The following is a 17,129-nucleotide window of genomic DNA, read 5'->3' as shown; positions in this document are numbered from 1 at the left end:
GACACCTATAAGGAATGCTTCCCTGAAGATGAACAATGTGGGCATTATGTGTTTCATGGGGAAACTGAGTTGAAGAAGAGAGCAGGATTCATTAATATACAGTAGGTGGTCTGAAGTCACATTAGGGGTGATAACCATGGAGATGAAAAGGTAACTGGAAATGGATGAGCAGACAGAACAAAGGACAAAAAGGGACCATAAGTTGTGACATGGGGATAATTTTTTTGAACTTTGCTAAACAGGAGTGTCTGGGGCTGAGGGTGATAGCCTATAAGGCACTCAGCAAGCAGGTGGCACAAGCAGAGAAACCCCTCAAAAATCTGTATAAGAAGATAAGAGATTTACATGTGGTATTATCCCATCCGTGGTAAACATGAATATATCTGTAGCTATGAAGCTCACAGCCAGCAGCATCAGTAGTGGATTACAGCCAAGAAGCCAATGGGCATGTCAGTGAGTCTGGATTTGTGCTCACTACTGAGCATGAGGACATGGAAGAGGAGAGGACACTGTTGCCTGAGATCCCAATGCTTATCTCAGAGAAGAAAGTGTTTCTAATGTTAGTGTTAGTGTACAGCTTGTTGTTCTGATTCATCTTATGAGGTCAAGGAGCACAAAACAAACCTTGTGGGAAAAAGAGATTGTGTACAGAGGGAACTGAGAGGTGCATGGCCAGCTTCCCATCTGGACCACAGAGTCTCTAGGACCTCGGTCCTGGGGCAAAATTCCAGGCCCCCCCAGACCCTGTAACCTACAATCCCCACTCTGCCCCTAAGCCCACCACCCATCACCTGTTGATCTCAGCAGCTACCTGGGACATAGACATCTATTGCACAGAGAGGACTAAGAGGTGAGTAACCAGCTTCCCGTCTGGACCACAGAGTCACTAGGACCTCGGTCCTGGGGCAAAATTCCAGGCCCTTCCCCCACCCATCTCAGCCACCCTAGCAGGGCAGCAGGAAATACTCATGCAGGTAGGCTCCACCAACAGCCCCCCATGGGACCCTACAAATCCCACTCTGCCCCTAAGCCCACCCATCCCCTGTGACCTAAGTGACTCTCTGGGATACAGACAGCTACTGTACAGACAGGACTGAGAGCAGCTTCCTGGGAAACAGACATCTACTGCACAGTGAGGACTGAGAGAATGGACAAATAGGATTGGATTAAGAGGCAAAGACGCTGCCTGTACCAAAGGGAAAAAGAGTCCAAACAAGAATGCATTAAACAACCTAACAAGCAATACAGCAACACCAGAACCTAATGGTACTACAACAGGAAGACCTGAACATCCCAACACAGAAGAAGCAGAAGAAATTGACCTTAAAAATAACTTGATTAAGATGATGGAGGTGCTTAAAGAAGAAATGAAGAATTCCCTTAAAGAAATGGAGGAAAAGACACACAAAACAAAAGGAAGAAATCAATAAAACCCTTAAAGTAAGCCAAGAAAACCAAGAAGAAACAAACAAACAGGTCCAAGACTTGAAAATTAAAATGGAGGCAATAAAGAAAACACAAATGGGAGGGAATTCTGGAAATGGAAAATCTGGGTAAATGAACAAGTACTACAAATGCATAACTAAGAGAATGCAAGAGATGGAAGAGAGATTCATTGGTCAAAGAAAACAATAAAGTCAAAAAAGTTGTAACACAAAATGTCCAGGAAATCTGGACACCATGAAGAATACCAGCTCAAAGGCACAGAAAATATATTCAACAAGATCATAGAAGAAAACTTTCCTAAACTAAAGAAGGAAATGCCTATGAAGATACAAGAAGCTTACAGAACACCAAATAGACTGGACCAAAAAAGTCCTGTTGCCACATAATATTCAAAATACAAACTGTACAGAATAAACAAAAATATTAAGACCTGCAAAGGAAAAAGTTCAAGTAACATATAAAGGCAGACACATCAGAATAACACCTGACTTCTCAATGGAGACTCTCAAAGCCAGACGATCCTGGATAGATGTCATGCAAACACTAAAAGACTATGGATACCAACCCAGATTACTATACCCAGCAAAACTTTCAATTACCATAGATGGAGAAAACAAGATATTCCATGACAAAAACAGACTTAAACAATACCTATCCATAAACCTAGCCCTACAGAAAGCACTAGGAGGAAAATAACCCAAAGAGGCTAGAGGTACCCAGAGAAGCACAGGAAATAATTCTGCACCATCAAATCCTGAAGAAAGGAAACACACACAACACCACCAAAAAATAACAATAATCAACAATCACTGGTCATTGCTATCCCTTAATATCAATGGACTCAACTCACCTTTAAAAAAACCAAGGCTAACAGAATGGATATGGAAACAGAATCCATTCTTCTTCTACATACAAGAAACCCACCTCAACTCAAAGACAGATATTTCCTCAGAGTAAAGGGTTGGGAAAAGCCTTTCCAATCAAATGGACCTAAGAAGCAAGCTGCTGTAGCTATGCTAATATCTAACAAAATAGATTTCAAATTAAAGGTAATCAAAAGAAATGACATTTCATATTAATCATGGGAAAATCCAGACAGAAGTCTCAGTCCTGAACATACATGTCCCAAATACAAGGGCACTCACATTCATAAAAGAAACATTACTAACACTTAAATTGCGCATCAAACCCACACTAATAGTGGGAGACTTTGACATCCCACTCTCACCAGTGGACAGGTCTGTCAGACAGAAAATTAACAGAGAAATATGGGACCTAATAGATTTTATGACTCAAATGGGCTTAACAGATGTTTATAGAAGATTCTACACAAACACAAAAGAATATACCTTCTTCTCAGCACCCCATGGAACCTTCTCTAAAAATGACCACATACTCATCAAAAAAGCAAACTTTGGGAGCCCATTCCCCATGGAAGGATACTCTCTCAGCCTAGATACACAGGGGGAGGGCTTAGGCCCTGCCCCAAATGACATAGACAGGGGTGGGGTGGGGGATCAGTGGGGGACATGGGAAGATAGGAGGGAGGAGGAACTGGGATTTATATGTAAAATAAGGTTTCTAATTTAAATAAAAATGAATATAAAAACAAAATGCAGTTACTTTCATTACAAAATTAAAAAATTAAAATCTTTAATGTTCCCTTCAATGATTTCAATTTGTTCTGTCTTAGTTGTAGATTCTTCTTAAATATTTTAAACTTTAATCCAGATAACACAATGTAGATGTTCTAAGTGAAATTTCATTTCATATATGTTTTTAGCAGTATTGAGTCTTCCTGTAATACAATATATTTATCATTTGGGCTTGCTCTAAAGTGTTGGTTCTGAGCTATACTTAATAAAACTTTATAACAAGAAAAAAATGAATAACCCTCTGTGTCTTATTGGATCACTATGGTTTAAAGTTAGAATTCAACAACAACACTAATTGTAGGAAGCCCATAAACTCAAATGAATCACCACTGGGTCAGAGAAGAAATAAAGAAAGAAATTAAAGACTTCCTAAAATTCAATGAAAATGACAGCCCAACATACCCAAACTTATGCAACACAATGAAAGCAGTGATAAGAGGAAAGTTATAGCACTAAATGCCTACATGAAGAAGTTAGAGAAATCCCATACTACTGAATTAACAGAACAACTGAAAGCTCTAAAACAAAAAGAAGCAAACTTACCAGGAGAAATAGAGACAGGAAATAATCAAACTGAGGGCTGAAATCAATAAGATAGAAACAAAGAGAACAACAGAAAGAATCAATAAAATGAAGAGTTGGCTCTTTGAGAGAATCAACAAGATAGACAAACCCTTATCTAAACTAGCCAAAAGACAGAGAGAGAATATCCAAATTAACAAAATCAGAAATGAAAAGAGGGGTATAATAACACTGAGAAAATTCAGAGAATCAATAGGTCATACTTTGAAAACTTGTACTCCACAAGATTGGAAAATCTAAAAGAAATGGACAGTTCCTTGGGTAGGTACCACGTACCAAAATTAAATCAAGACCAGAGAAACAAAATAATTAGACCTATAACCCATAATGAAATAGAAGCAGTCATCAAAAGTCTCCCAATCAAAAAAAAAACCCCACACCTAGAGCAGGATGGTTTCAGTGCAGAATTCTACCAGAACTTCAAATAAGGGCTAATACCTATACTCCTCGAATTGTTCCACACAATAAAAACTGAAGGAACATTGTCAAACTCCTTTTGTGAGGTTACAGTAACCCTGTTACCCAATTCACATAAAGACGCAACAAAGAAAGAGAACTACAGACCAATGTCCCTCATAAACATTGATTCAAAAATAATCAATAAAATACTGGCAAACCAAATCCAAGAACACATCAAAAAAATCATCCACCATGACCAAGTAGGCTTCATTCCAGAGATGCAGGGATGGTTCAACATATAAAAAAAAATCATCAATGTAATCCACCATGTAAACAAACTGAAAGAAAAAAACCTCATGATCATCACATTAGATACCGAAAAAGTCTTTGACAAAATCCAATACCCCTTGATGATAAAGGCCTTGGAGAGATCAGGGATATGGGGAACATACCTAAACACAATAAAGGCAACATACAGCAAGCAAACATCAAGCTAAATGGAGAGAAACTCAAAGTGATTCCACTAAAATCAGGAACAAGACAAGGCTGTCCACTCTCCCTTTATCTATTCAATATAGTACTCAAAGTCCTAACTTGAGTAATAAGACAATAAAAGGAGATCAAGGGGATACAAATTAGAAAGGAAGAAGTTAAACTGTCACTATTCACAGATGATATGATAATATACATAAGTGACCCCAAAAACTCTACCTGGGAACTCCTACAACTGATAAACACCTTCAGTAATGTGGTAGGATACAAGATTAACTTTTTAAAAAATTCAGTAGTCCTCCTATATACAAATGATAAAGGAATATGAAACAAATCATAGAAAAATCACCCTTTACAATAGCCACAAACATAAAATATCTTGAAGTAACACTAACCAAAGAGGTAAAAGACATGTATGATAAGAACTTTAAGTCCCTAAAGAAAGAAATTGGAAAAAAAGAAATTGAAGAGGATATCGGAAAATGGAAAGATCTCCCACACTTTTGGATAGGTAGGATCAACATAATAAAAATGGTAATCCTACCAAAAGCAATCTACAGATTCAATGCAATCCCCATCAAAATCCCCAACACAATTCTTCACAGACCTCGAAAGAACAATACTCAAGTTGAAATGGAAAAACAAAAACCCAGAATAGCTAAAACAACCCTGTACAATAAAGGAACTTCCAGAGGCATCACCATCCCTGACTTCAAGATCTACTATAGTGCTATAGTAATAAAAATCACTTGGTACTGGTTTAAAAACAGACATGTGGATCAATGGAATTGAATACAAGACTCTGATACCAATTCACACAACTATGAACACCTGATTTTTGACAAAGAAGCCAAAATAGTACAATAGAAAAAGGAAGACCTCTGTAACAAATGGTGCTGGCAAAACTGGATGTTAACATGAAGAAGACTGCAAATAGATCCAAATTTATCACCATGCACAAAACTCAAGTGCAAGTGGATCACGGATCTCAACATTAATCCAGCTACACTGAACCTGTCAAAAGAGATAGGGGGAAGTAGCCTGGAATGCATAGGCACAGGGGACCACTTCCTAAATATAACTGTCTTCTGGCACACATTAGAGCTTTAACATTTTGTAATTTTTCAAGTGAAATGGCATTAAAAGAAATAATCATTTAAAAGTCAAGGTTGTAAGATGAAATTGTTTTATAATGATTTAGACCATGCGACTGTAACATTGGGAAGATGACTGTAACATTAAGGGGAAGAAAAAATATTAAAATTCATAAACATGAGTTTATATCTGAATTCTTCCAGAACTGTAATAATTAATTGGCAAAAATATTTTTAAAAGACAGTATCCAAAAATAAAAATTCTATCGTATCATTAGAAGAGTCAATCATTTTGTCAGATAAATAGACTGGGTATTCTATATAGCAATAGCGTCTTGGGTAAATAAGTTTTATTGAATTATTTCCATTTAATTGTGAACTTTTTCTATAACATATAAAGGTATTTTTCAGGTCCCAGTCACAAGGGGAGCATAGGAAGGGGGAGAAATATTTTTCCAAAGTAAAGAAAAGCAAAATAACTTTTGTGCACACATGCATTGTTTTTTAATTCTCTTGTGATGACCCTGGGAAAATTACAGTGAAGTAGCAATAAAGGTTCTGTGAGTCTCCAAGTTCCATGGAACACACTGTTCCCAATCTATGATAATGTCTATAGACTTACAGAATAGATGCTCTGTGTGTGTGTGTGTGTGTGTGTGTGTGTGTGTTGAAATATATGCGTTTAATGTTAGCTAAAGCATGCACTGGAGCACTCTAAAGGCTAGTTTGAAGGTGCCTGGGAATGGCTCCATGGATAAGAGAGCACTTGTTGGGCAACATATGATCTGAGTTTGGGTCTCCAACACCCACATAAACAGACTAGCTTGGGAGCCGGAGAGAAGGCTCAGCTGTTAAGAGCACATACTGCTCTTGCAGAGAACTCAGGATTAGTTTCCAGCACCCACATCAAGTAACTCAAACTGCCTCTGACTCCAACTTCAGGGGATCTGACACCCTACTGTGATTCTGGACACCTTCACACATGTGTGAACATACACACCTGCACACACACACACACATAATATAAAAATAAAATAAAAATCTAAAGCCAAGCTAACCCAAGACATATATCCAGTTTTTACTAATTTTTTTAGTTCATGAAAAATATTTCCACCAATGAGAAGAGAGAGAAAGGGGGGGAGAGAGAACCTTGATTCTTACACAAATATTGTGCTGTCTAACTCCTGTGCATTGTTTTTCATTACCTGTAAAACCACATGTCCACTGACACTTCAGAAACCACAGCCCTACAACATTAATTTCTTAGGAAAGTCAGGAAGGTGCAGAGGGCTTGAACTCACAGTGATAGTTTCAACATCTTGGCTTCAGGGAACCCTGCTTTGAAACAACTGGAAGAGGTGGTAGAATTATGCAGCATCAAGAGAAAGTTCTCTTCCTTTCTTCAACATGGGCACATGATTTCTTATAATCAAGGACAGCGGCTTTCCAGGAGACACAAAATTCCCTCTAGTTGTCCACGATGTCCATTTTGCAGGACACCCAACTGTATCCATCAATTTCTACATCAAAATCTACATGTTGTCAATTTTTTTACCTATTACAAAGTAAGTCCAGCAAAGAAAGCTGCTGCAATTCTGGACTAATGTGTCACTTTTACCGGGAGCACTCTCAGAATTGTGTACCCTTCATCAAACAAGCTATGAGACACATCCTGGCCTGGCCTGCCCTCCCAGACCAGGTACTTCAGCTCACATCTGCCCAGCTCAGCATGGCCTTTGTGGCTAGCAGATATTCTGGGACCTCAGCAAGGTGACGTAAGAGGCCCTTCTAAACACAGAACTTGGGAGTGAATATACTGTGATGGCCATAGGATGGCCTATTATATCATGCAAAGAGAAAGAGTTGGTGTTCTGAACATAACAGCATAAGTAACAGAGAAATGTTGTGTGTCTGTGAGATAGGTACCATGTGAAGAGGCCACAATGGGGAAGAGGAAGGAAAGGCTTAAAGGGCAGAATATGAGGACAAAACATACCTGGAGCAAGAAATATCCAGAAGAATCCTTAGCAATTCTTGTTAGAACCGACTGTGAAGGCTTCCGCTGCTCAGGATAACAGAGCTAGAATCCTCTGTACTGAATGGAGCCTGGAAGCCGTGACTACGGAGAACTGTGTCATTCTGCCTTTACCCGAGCCATATTCAACCTGAGATCAATGACATCATTCAAATAGGCCTGAAACAAGTGACCAGTGGTTAGGACAATGACCTGGACTTGTAATCTGGAGGGAAGTGGAGAGTGAAACGGAAGGAAGAAAAATTTGCAGTCCCTAGTGAACGCTGGGTGCTTATGGCCCTGTGGTTTGCACTGCACCCAGGGAGAAGAAAGGCAGGAGTGATGTCTGCTTCCTCCTCTACAGCATGTACACAGCCACCCACACCTGGTGGTGGAAGTGAGCAGAACATGGTTTACGTCAGGGCTGAGCAATACCTGTGCACCCTTGAGTTTATGAAACCATGTGCTTGACTTTGCTCTTCATACAGCTCACCTTTGTTTTCATCTAAATTTAGATCTTACAATTTTACCAATAAAGACTCTCCCGCTTTGCCCTCTATGGCTGCTTCCTGTCAACTAGCCACTGGCTCTGCCCTCTGACCTCAGGCTTTTATTTAGTTAACACAATCTCGGGGTTACGGTGTGATCGAATATTCCTCAACACACCTTTACCGTGTGGTCCTCACTCTCACCCTATGCTGTGAGACGATGTGGTTTGGAAGGGGAACTGCTCCTGCCTCTTGCACGTGGGCTTAGGATGGGTGGGGCTGAACAGTATGCTCCGTGTGTTGCACAGTCTACACGGAAAGCTGGGACTACGCCAGAGAGACGGTTGGTGTCTCATGAAAGGAAAGCCATCATCAAGCAGACGCCAGCACTGTGTTCAGAGAGGCCACGAAGTAAATCAACCTCAGTAATATGATGGGCAAAATCATGAGGAATATTTGTGCTAAGGAATGACAGCTATTACTGGAAAATGGCTCAAATTGGCCCTCGCATTTGTTTTTTTTTCCCCTTTCAACTGGAAGTTTTATTTACCAAGAACATATTTTTAGAAATGTTTTTATTAAGATATAATTTACATATGATAGAACTTAATTATTGAATATATAATTCAAAACTTGTAGAATATTTACAGATTTAAGTGACCATCATCATAACCTAATCTTAGAACAGTTTCAAAATCTACAAAATAAATTTTATACCTTTTCACAGCAGCCTACTGTTCTCTTGCAGTCTGCCTTCTCTCTGAAGACATGCCTGTTTGGACAATTCTCAGTGTTTCGTCGTTTCTCTGGACCTCTTTACATCCTAATTTCAGATGCTCCTTGGGCTTCGGAGCCAGGAAAATTCTATGTTCTGTGGTTAGTCAGGGGAAGTTTCTGGTCTTCTCTCTTCGTAGCTTATTCTTTTATAGGGAAATCGGAGTTCTGATTTTGTCACAGTGTCTCTCAGTGGTTATGTTCTTTTAGTTTTACCTGCTTTATTCTTCTTTCCTTTGTCTCTTTTTTACAGGGCTTTCAGAGACATGCACATGAAGGGGAGTTAGAGGAAAAATGTCTACTCTACAGGATAGTCACCATTTATAACTCTTCCCATCTAAAGAGGAATATCTGGTCCATTCTTCCCCTACTAGGTTTCCCATCATGAAGCCATACAAGATGGTCAGTGCTAAGGGTCAACTTCAAAGTCTCAAGATTCACAAAGGAAAAGAACCTTCTGGGCACACTTGTGAGGAAGTTTTCAGATTGTTTCTATTTTGTTAGAATGATCCACCCTAAGTGTGACCATCACCATTCTGTGACCTGGGATCCTGCACTAAATAAAAGCGAAATATTGAGAAAGTAGCAGCATTGATTTATGCTTTTTGTCAGTGAACATAATTCAACAGTCTTCCTTACATGCCTGCCCCTGTACCCTGCCAAGCATGATGAACTATACCCTTAAACTGTGAACCAAAATAAACCATCATTCTTTCAGTTGCCTTTAAAGGTATTTTGTCTAAGCAATGAGAAAAATAAATAACAGGTCGTATAAAGCCACCATGCAAATGAGTTTCCAGCCTTCCTGCTTTGTTACACATACACAGATACTTTGGAATACTAGATACAGAAGTGAGAATCTGACTAGCCACCTATCAACGGCTCTGATGGTCTCTTACCATCTGGGAGACCATTTATCCTCACATCCACTTTCTCCAGCCCTGTATCTTAGCCACTATGGAATTCTGAAATTTCTTGTCTCTGAAATAGTAATGCTCAATCCTATAGAACTATCAAGTCCTATGTTTCTTATATACACTGATTCAGCTTCTATTTTATTTAAAGTAGTATTAGGCACAGCCAAATGCTTATGTAGAAAGTCTGTCTAGAAAAGTGTCAATTCCCTGTCAGGAAGACAATCAGTTGGAAAATTAAGTATTCAGATAAATGCTAAGTAAAGTGTTTGTCCCGTCAAAGAGTGTTGTATGAACTAAAATGACAGAATGGCTAATAGTTATAACTATTACTGGTGATGTCTACTGAGTCATTTGTGTAACCAAGAGTTCATACTGTGGTAAACACTGCACATCAGTTGAGGACAAAGCACTGCTCATTTATGCTATGACATGATGGAAAAGAGGTGACGAGTTTTGGATTTCTTGTTAATCTTTTCAATTTAGTATTTTAGAAAGGCATCTTAAGATATCCTGCAGAGCAAATTTTATGGCAGGGAAAAACTTTCCACTTCTGGTGTGTATGAATGTATTTATTTCCAAGGTAGAATTTCTTTAGACATTTGGAACATTAAGTGGTTAATTTTCACTCATAATTCTACATGGGGGTTTTGCTTGTTTGTTTGTTTGTATTTTGCTTTGCTTTTGCCTTTGAGCTTGGTGTGTAGATGTATGTGGTCAGCATGCAAATATGAATGTTGAGGACAACAGCAGTTCAAACATCAGAACTGCTCCAGGCTGGGTCTCTGGAAGTAGGGGTGAGCAGTCTGACTTCAGCAGACATATGTTCATTTCTGTTTTGCAAACACTTGACACTTCCCACATCCATGCTCTTTCATGATCTTAATCTTCATTTTCCCCATTCCTTCTCCGTCGAACTGATCCAAACCGGTCGGTCAATTTCTCTCTGTAGCAGCTAACCCCAAACATTGGGAGGGGCTGCAAGGTCTCATGAATGAACTGTGTCCAGCTTCATTTATTTAACCTCTGGAGCTATTTTCTACAGGCAAACCTTATAGAGGCATTTTCTCAGTTTAGAGTCCCTCTTCCCGAATAACTGTAGCTAGTGTCGAGTTGACAAAAATCTGACAAGCATACTACCATTCCCCCAAGCACACTGGAACCCCCCGCGGCCACTGGCTCAGCTTCCTTCCGGCAGGGTGGTGGAGGCACAACTGCCTCGCTTGGCCCTCCTCAAGCAGCTCCTCTTTCCTCCTCTTCCTCCTCCCTTCGGCCATGGCCCAGGTGGAGTGGAGCAGCCACCTCGCATTTTTTTTTGTAATGGAAATGATTACATGTCTTCCCAGGGTTCAGACCTGCAGCCAGAATGCTCACTAATGGGTTTACATACTCCTCCAGAAACTGAAGTACATCAGACTTCTTTTAAAATGAAGACAGAGAAATCTGGGAGAGCTTGGTCACAGACACCACTTTCACCTTGGGGAACTCACTTGGGCTGCAGAAGGGCCAGCCTTCCTGACCTTCCCCACAATGCAGTCACAGCTGAGACTGGCTTTCTTCCTAGCCAGCTTTACCCTCCCTGTCACATACACTGTGTGTGAATAACAATAAAAGCACGGAGGTTGGAGTTTACCTATTTAGAACAAGATACAGTTTGGAAAAATACAAAAGCTATGCAAAGAGCAAAGGAAATGAATGAGATAGTCTGCCCCGTTGACCTCTCTGAAGGAAGAGTCTTGAATTTCCACCAGCAGAGAAGTTGGAGGGGATATTTATTTCAATTAATAGAATGTAAAGATTGTTTCTCCCAAGTTCTACAACTTACCAATTCCTGATTCCTCAGGATCCAGACAGAACATCACATTCTCTGTGTAGTCAATGGTTAGTTGCCTATAGCCTCACCTCCATGGTCCCCTCCACTGACATTTCTTAACTTATAAAAGTGTGGGCAGGGACCAACACTACCAGGTGGTATGGTAACTTCTGAAGGTGAAGTGAGAGACAAAAATGTAATGAGAAAATATGGGTAGATACTTTGTAGTAATAAGAGAGTATCCTCTAAAATATGAAATTGGGGTGGGACTCACTTCTAAAGATCTTGAAATTATTTTTAATTACCCAGTCTATAGAAGTCACTTATAATACTCATATTTGGGATATGACAATCACATATGCTAACAGGGTTTATAATTAAAATATGAAAATAAAACATCATTTCTATGATGATATGTTTGTAAAAGTACACATATTTAACATAAGGCTGACTCAACTACTCAACAAGAATCTTTACATTTAAAAAAGAACCACAGGCTTAAAAATTAATGCAATATAATCAGAAGATTCTAAATTACAGAAACAAGTATCCTACAATGCAAACCCCTTGTTGTCTGTGTGGCGCACAGTCCCTGTGCTGAGAGGCTGTCAGAGCTCAGCATCCCCTCTGCAGAGGCTGAAAACCTCCCTGAGCCCCACTGCTCCTCCTCCCATGGTCTGCCTGAGACCCAGCCACCTTCTGATTCTGCACTTGGATGCAGAGCACTTACCCAGATGGATGTGGCAGGGGAGGACTCTGCCTGAGGAGATCTGCACAGGCTTGTGCTACTGGTGTCTTTAATGCCTCTGCAGCCTGCAATTCTGTCTGTATGTGATTAAGATCCCACTGGGACTCCAAGAAACGTGATCTCCCTGGTGGGAATTTTGTCTGCCTCTTGGTTTTATGATATTGCATCCTAGAAAATGCAAAACTAGGGTGGGGGTGAGGGCTGAACTCAAAGTTTTCTCATAAACCCCCATGACACATCTGCCAAAGGAATGAAAGTGTCACATCACACAGGCAATCCAAACTTTGGCTTCATATGTAGCTGGTCTCCACCTGTTTCAGACTTTTTAATTTCTCTGCATTAGGATGAGGGCCTTTGGATGCTCCCATGAGTTACTTGTGGCTCTGAGAGTGTTTTCCAGTGTTATGGATAAGAAATGCCCATACTTTCCCCTAAGCTCCTAGTGTTTGCCATTCCCTCTGACACTAAGTGTTGATGCTGTTTTGATGTGTAATTGTTGAGTCTCATTGTAGCTTTTATGCTATTCACCCAGTGACAAGAAGTAACACTAAACCTTTTCCTTGCATATTTCCTTATGTTTATTTGGGATTTTTAAAGTATTTTTGGTTTTGAAGCTGTTGTGTGCTGGCCTGGACTCCCTCCTGTAGCTCATGCTGACCTTGATCTCACTACCCTCCTGTTACAACCTCAGGGTTACAGACTTGCGCCACAGGCCCCCTCTGCTCCTGTGTTTTATACATATTACTGTTGTGTGGTTTCTTTATAGTCATCCACATTCTCGAAATTTTAAATGTTCTCTCATATCACCTTGTTAAACACCATTCAGTTTGTTAATGTGCTGCCTGTTTCAGGCTCTGTGACAGGACATGTAACAGATCTTGTCCAATCTTTCTCTTCCACCAACAAGTTTTCAGTTATTTCTTTAGACTATATTAAGTGTCAACAGTGAGATTACCTGACTCTGGGTGTTAATGGAGTTCCTGTTTGTGACATTACCTCACTTTGAGTGACAGAAAATGTATGAAGTGTGCCTCCGAGTGTGTGCTTGGCTGTGTGAATGTTTTACTGAGTGTGTGTTCACCTATGTGAAATGTGTACCTCTGAGTGTGTTTAGCTGTGTGAAATGTTTGGCTGAGTGTTCAGCTATGTGAAATGTGCCTTTTTGTGTGTTCAGCGGTATGAAGTGCATGGCTGTGTATGTGTTTCCCTGCATGAAGGTGTCTCTGAAGAAGTACTGGTTTCCTTCCAAATATGTAGGCATGCTAGAATCCAACAATTCCCATGATATTTATCTATGTGGTAGAATATTATTTTAAGGGGTGTGACTTTTGTTTATGCTGCATTTGTTTAACTCTATGAAGCTGTGATTCTTTGTCTAAAACACCTGGTGGTCTAATAAGAGCTGAACAGCCAATAGTGAGGCAGGAGCAAGGACAGGTGGGGCTAGCAGGCAGAGAGAATAAAGAGAAGGAGAACCAAGCAAGAGGATGAGCAGCAAGAGAACAAGGAGAGGATGACGTCAGGGCCTAGCTACCTAGCCACCCAGCCAGCCATGGAGTGAGAGTGAAAGTAAGATTTACAGAAGAAAAAGATAAAAGCCCAAAGGCAAAAGGTACATGGGATAATTTAAGCTAAGAGAAATTGGCAAGAAACAAGTCGAGCTAAGGCCAGGCATTCATAAGTAATAAGAAGACTCAGTGTGTGCAGGGGAGGGCCTAGGTCCTGCTCCAAATGATATGACAGACTTTGAAGATCCCCCATGGAAGGCCTCACCCTCCTTGGGGAGCAGAAGGGGGATGGGATAGGGGGTCGGTGGGGGGCATGGAAGGAGGGGAGGGAGAGGGAACTGGGATTGGCATGTAAAACAAGCTTGTTTCTAATTTAAATTTAAAAAAAGAATTAGTGTGTGATTTATTTGGGTGTTGGGTCCCCCAAAAGAGTCAAAAGAATAAGACATCGAAAAACATATCTATGTCTAGTTTACTGCTTAAATTTGCATGATTTCACCCCCATAAAAATCCCTTTGTCTTTGTCTCTATCAGTTGGACTCTTTGAAGCTCTGTCTTTGCTGTGTTTGTACTATGGACTCAGGTCTTTCACTACCATGGCAAGATGTTCAAGATGCTCGTCATGTGCCAAGACTGACTAGCATTCTTCAGCATGAGGAGGTCACACTCTGACCCCACACCCTGACACCTCTAGGCAGTGACTCTTCCTACCTTTGACTGTTTAAAATCCATCTATATGAGCATCATTGTGCAAATAACAGTCTGGTCCTCTGCATGTAGTTTTTTTTCTGCATCTGGATATATGTTTTCTGGATCATGTGACAATGTAGTCTCAAAACAATGTTTCCTTATATAGTTTTCCAAAATATAATCAACTGTAGCAATTGAATTATTGAAAATGTCATAAGCTCTCACACATTTAAAATAATGGACTGTGACAGAGAGATGGTCAGCAGTTAAGAATACTGCTCCCTAGAAGACTCAAGTTTGATTACCGTCACCCACACTTGGTGGCCCACAAGTGCCCATAACTCTATCTCCAGAGTATTTAATACATCTGACCTCCTTGGGCATCTGCACCCATGTAGATACATACACACACATACACACACACACACACACACACACATACACACACACACAGTTATATTAAAAAGAAATCCTTGTTAAAAACTCTAAAGCAAGCCAGGCATTGGGGGTGCACGCCTTTAATCCCAGCATTTGAGTGGCAGAGGCAGGCAGATCTCTGTGAGTTCAAGGCCAGCCTGGTCTAAAGATCGAGTTCAAGGACAGGCTCCAAAACAATACAGACAAACCCTGTCTCGAAAAAACAAAAACAAAAACTGATGGGGAAGTCCTGTGTATATGTCAATAAAGCACTGTTGGCCAATAGGGAAGCAAGATAGGTGGAACTAGGAGTCCAGGAGGACTCTGGGTAGGAGAAACACAAGGAGTCAAGATGTAACCGCCATAGGGGTAAGAAGCCCAGAAACTTTTCTCCGGTAAGAGAAATACTTAGATTAACAATTATGGGATAAATACTTAAGTCAGAGCTAGCCAGTAAGAAACAAGCAAGGCCAACAGCTTCATAATTAATACAGTGTCTTGTGTGTTATTTGGGGACTACAACTCGGCAGAGCCCAGGTGACTGGTGGGGGAAAAACCAAGCGGCTGGCAAAGAAAAGGCTTCACTCTACAAAAAACAAAATCAAAAACAAGACAAAGCAAAGCAAAACAAAACAAAACAAAAAACCTCTAAAGCAATGAGCTAACCCAGGTCAATTAAGAGTCATCCCACAGGTTTCCTTAGAAAACCTACTGAGAAATATAAACTTCATGTGATATCTGAGGGGCTTGCAGCTTAATTTTCTTTATATAACCTGTCATCCACACATATTAAACAGACTCAACAGAAAAGGGATGATTCCCTATTTCAGTTTAAGCCACAGAATGTTCCCACCATGGCATGATTCACAGTTCTTATGATAGCACATTGCCTATACTAAAGGATCATACCCATTGCTGAATAATCAAATATTTACTATCCTCCCACACATTGATCTCAAAAACTTAATTATATGTTTTTCAGCACGAATAAACACAAAAGAACTGACAGTGGCATAACTATGGGACACAAGAATCTGGATACAGTAGAATATTGCACCACCCTGAGTGGAAGATAACAAAATGTAGAAATCCATAAAAAAGCTCATGAGCATTGGGATGGTCTGGGTGGCCCTTTGCTCTGGAGATGCTTTCAGAGAAAGGCTGGTGCTGTGAAGATGCTGAGACTTCTTGTGCCTGCACAGGACAGTCAGCATGGACCCGCAGGAGAGGACCATGAGACTGATCAGGAAGGCTTCCCTGATAAACAGGAGCTACTGGGGCTGAGGGTGATGGCCCAAAGGACACTGAACAGGCAAGCAGCACAAAGAGAAAGACCCCTCAAAAATCTGTGCAATTAGATAAGAGATTGGCATGTGGTGGGATCCCATCTCCCCTGAGACTTAAACATGTCCACAGCTAGGAGGACCATAGTTTTAAGCATCATTACTTGTGTTAGGGACAAGAAATCAATGGGCTTAGGCTTGTGCCCACCAAAGAGCATGCAGAGTTGGGAGAGGAAAAGGATGCTGTTAGCTGAGATTCCAACACTCACTTTGGGGAACAAGATGAATTTTAGGATTGTGTTAGTGTGGCGTGTGTTAGCTTTATTCATTGTATGTGGATAGAAGGCAAACAGCAAAAATCTGAGGGGAAAAATGCTCAAATACTGCCTTGTTCATGAATGCAAAACAACATTGATCTGGCAACAAGATGTCAATTCATCCCAATTCTATGTCATCCAATTAGAACTCAACTCCAGTTCATACCCCCCCAAAGCATCCCCACTGCCCCCACTGTCCTAATGCATCCCAATCAAGGCTGGATTTATGTACCATTGTAGGTCTACCTCACAATACAAGCTTTCTTATCCATGAGTCATTTCTATAAATGATAAGAAACATTTCCTTTCGATGCTCTTTCAGCCTGGACTCTTAGGGGAGTGCCTGGACCCTACCCTGAGTGAAATGACAGACTCTAGATATCCCCTATGTGGAAGAAATTGGCAATAGGGTGGGAGGATAGGAGGGATAGGGGTGCAGGAGGAGGGGAGGGAGAGGGAACTGGGATTGACATGTAAAACAAGCTATTTAAAATT

The 17,129-nt window shown here is 40.5% G+C and overlaps 1 pseudogene; it reads right to left on the bottom strand.

The window, feature by feature from the left end:
- Positions 1–15,957: 15,957 nt before the first annotated feature.
- On the bottom strand, positions 15,958–16,646 carry LOC101838577 (annotated as a pseudogene).
- Between the last annotated feature and the right edge of the window lie 483 nt (positions 16,647–17,129).

This window comes from Mesocricetus auratus, unplaced genomic scaffold (assembly GCF_017639785.1).
Source record: "Mesocricetus auratus isolate SY011 unplaced genomic scaffold, BCM_Maur_2.0 Super-Scaffold_100676, whole genome shotgun sequence".
Lineage (NCBI taxonomy): Eukaryota > Metazoa > Chordata > Mammalia > Rodentia > Cricetidae > Mesocricetus > Mesocricetus auratus.
The sequence above is the reverse complement of the archived record's forward strand: the minus strand, read 5'-3'. Positions and strand labels throughout refer to the sequence as shown.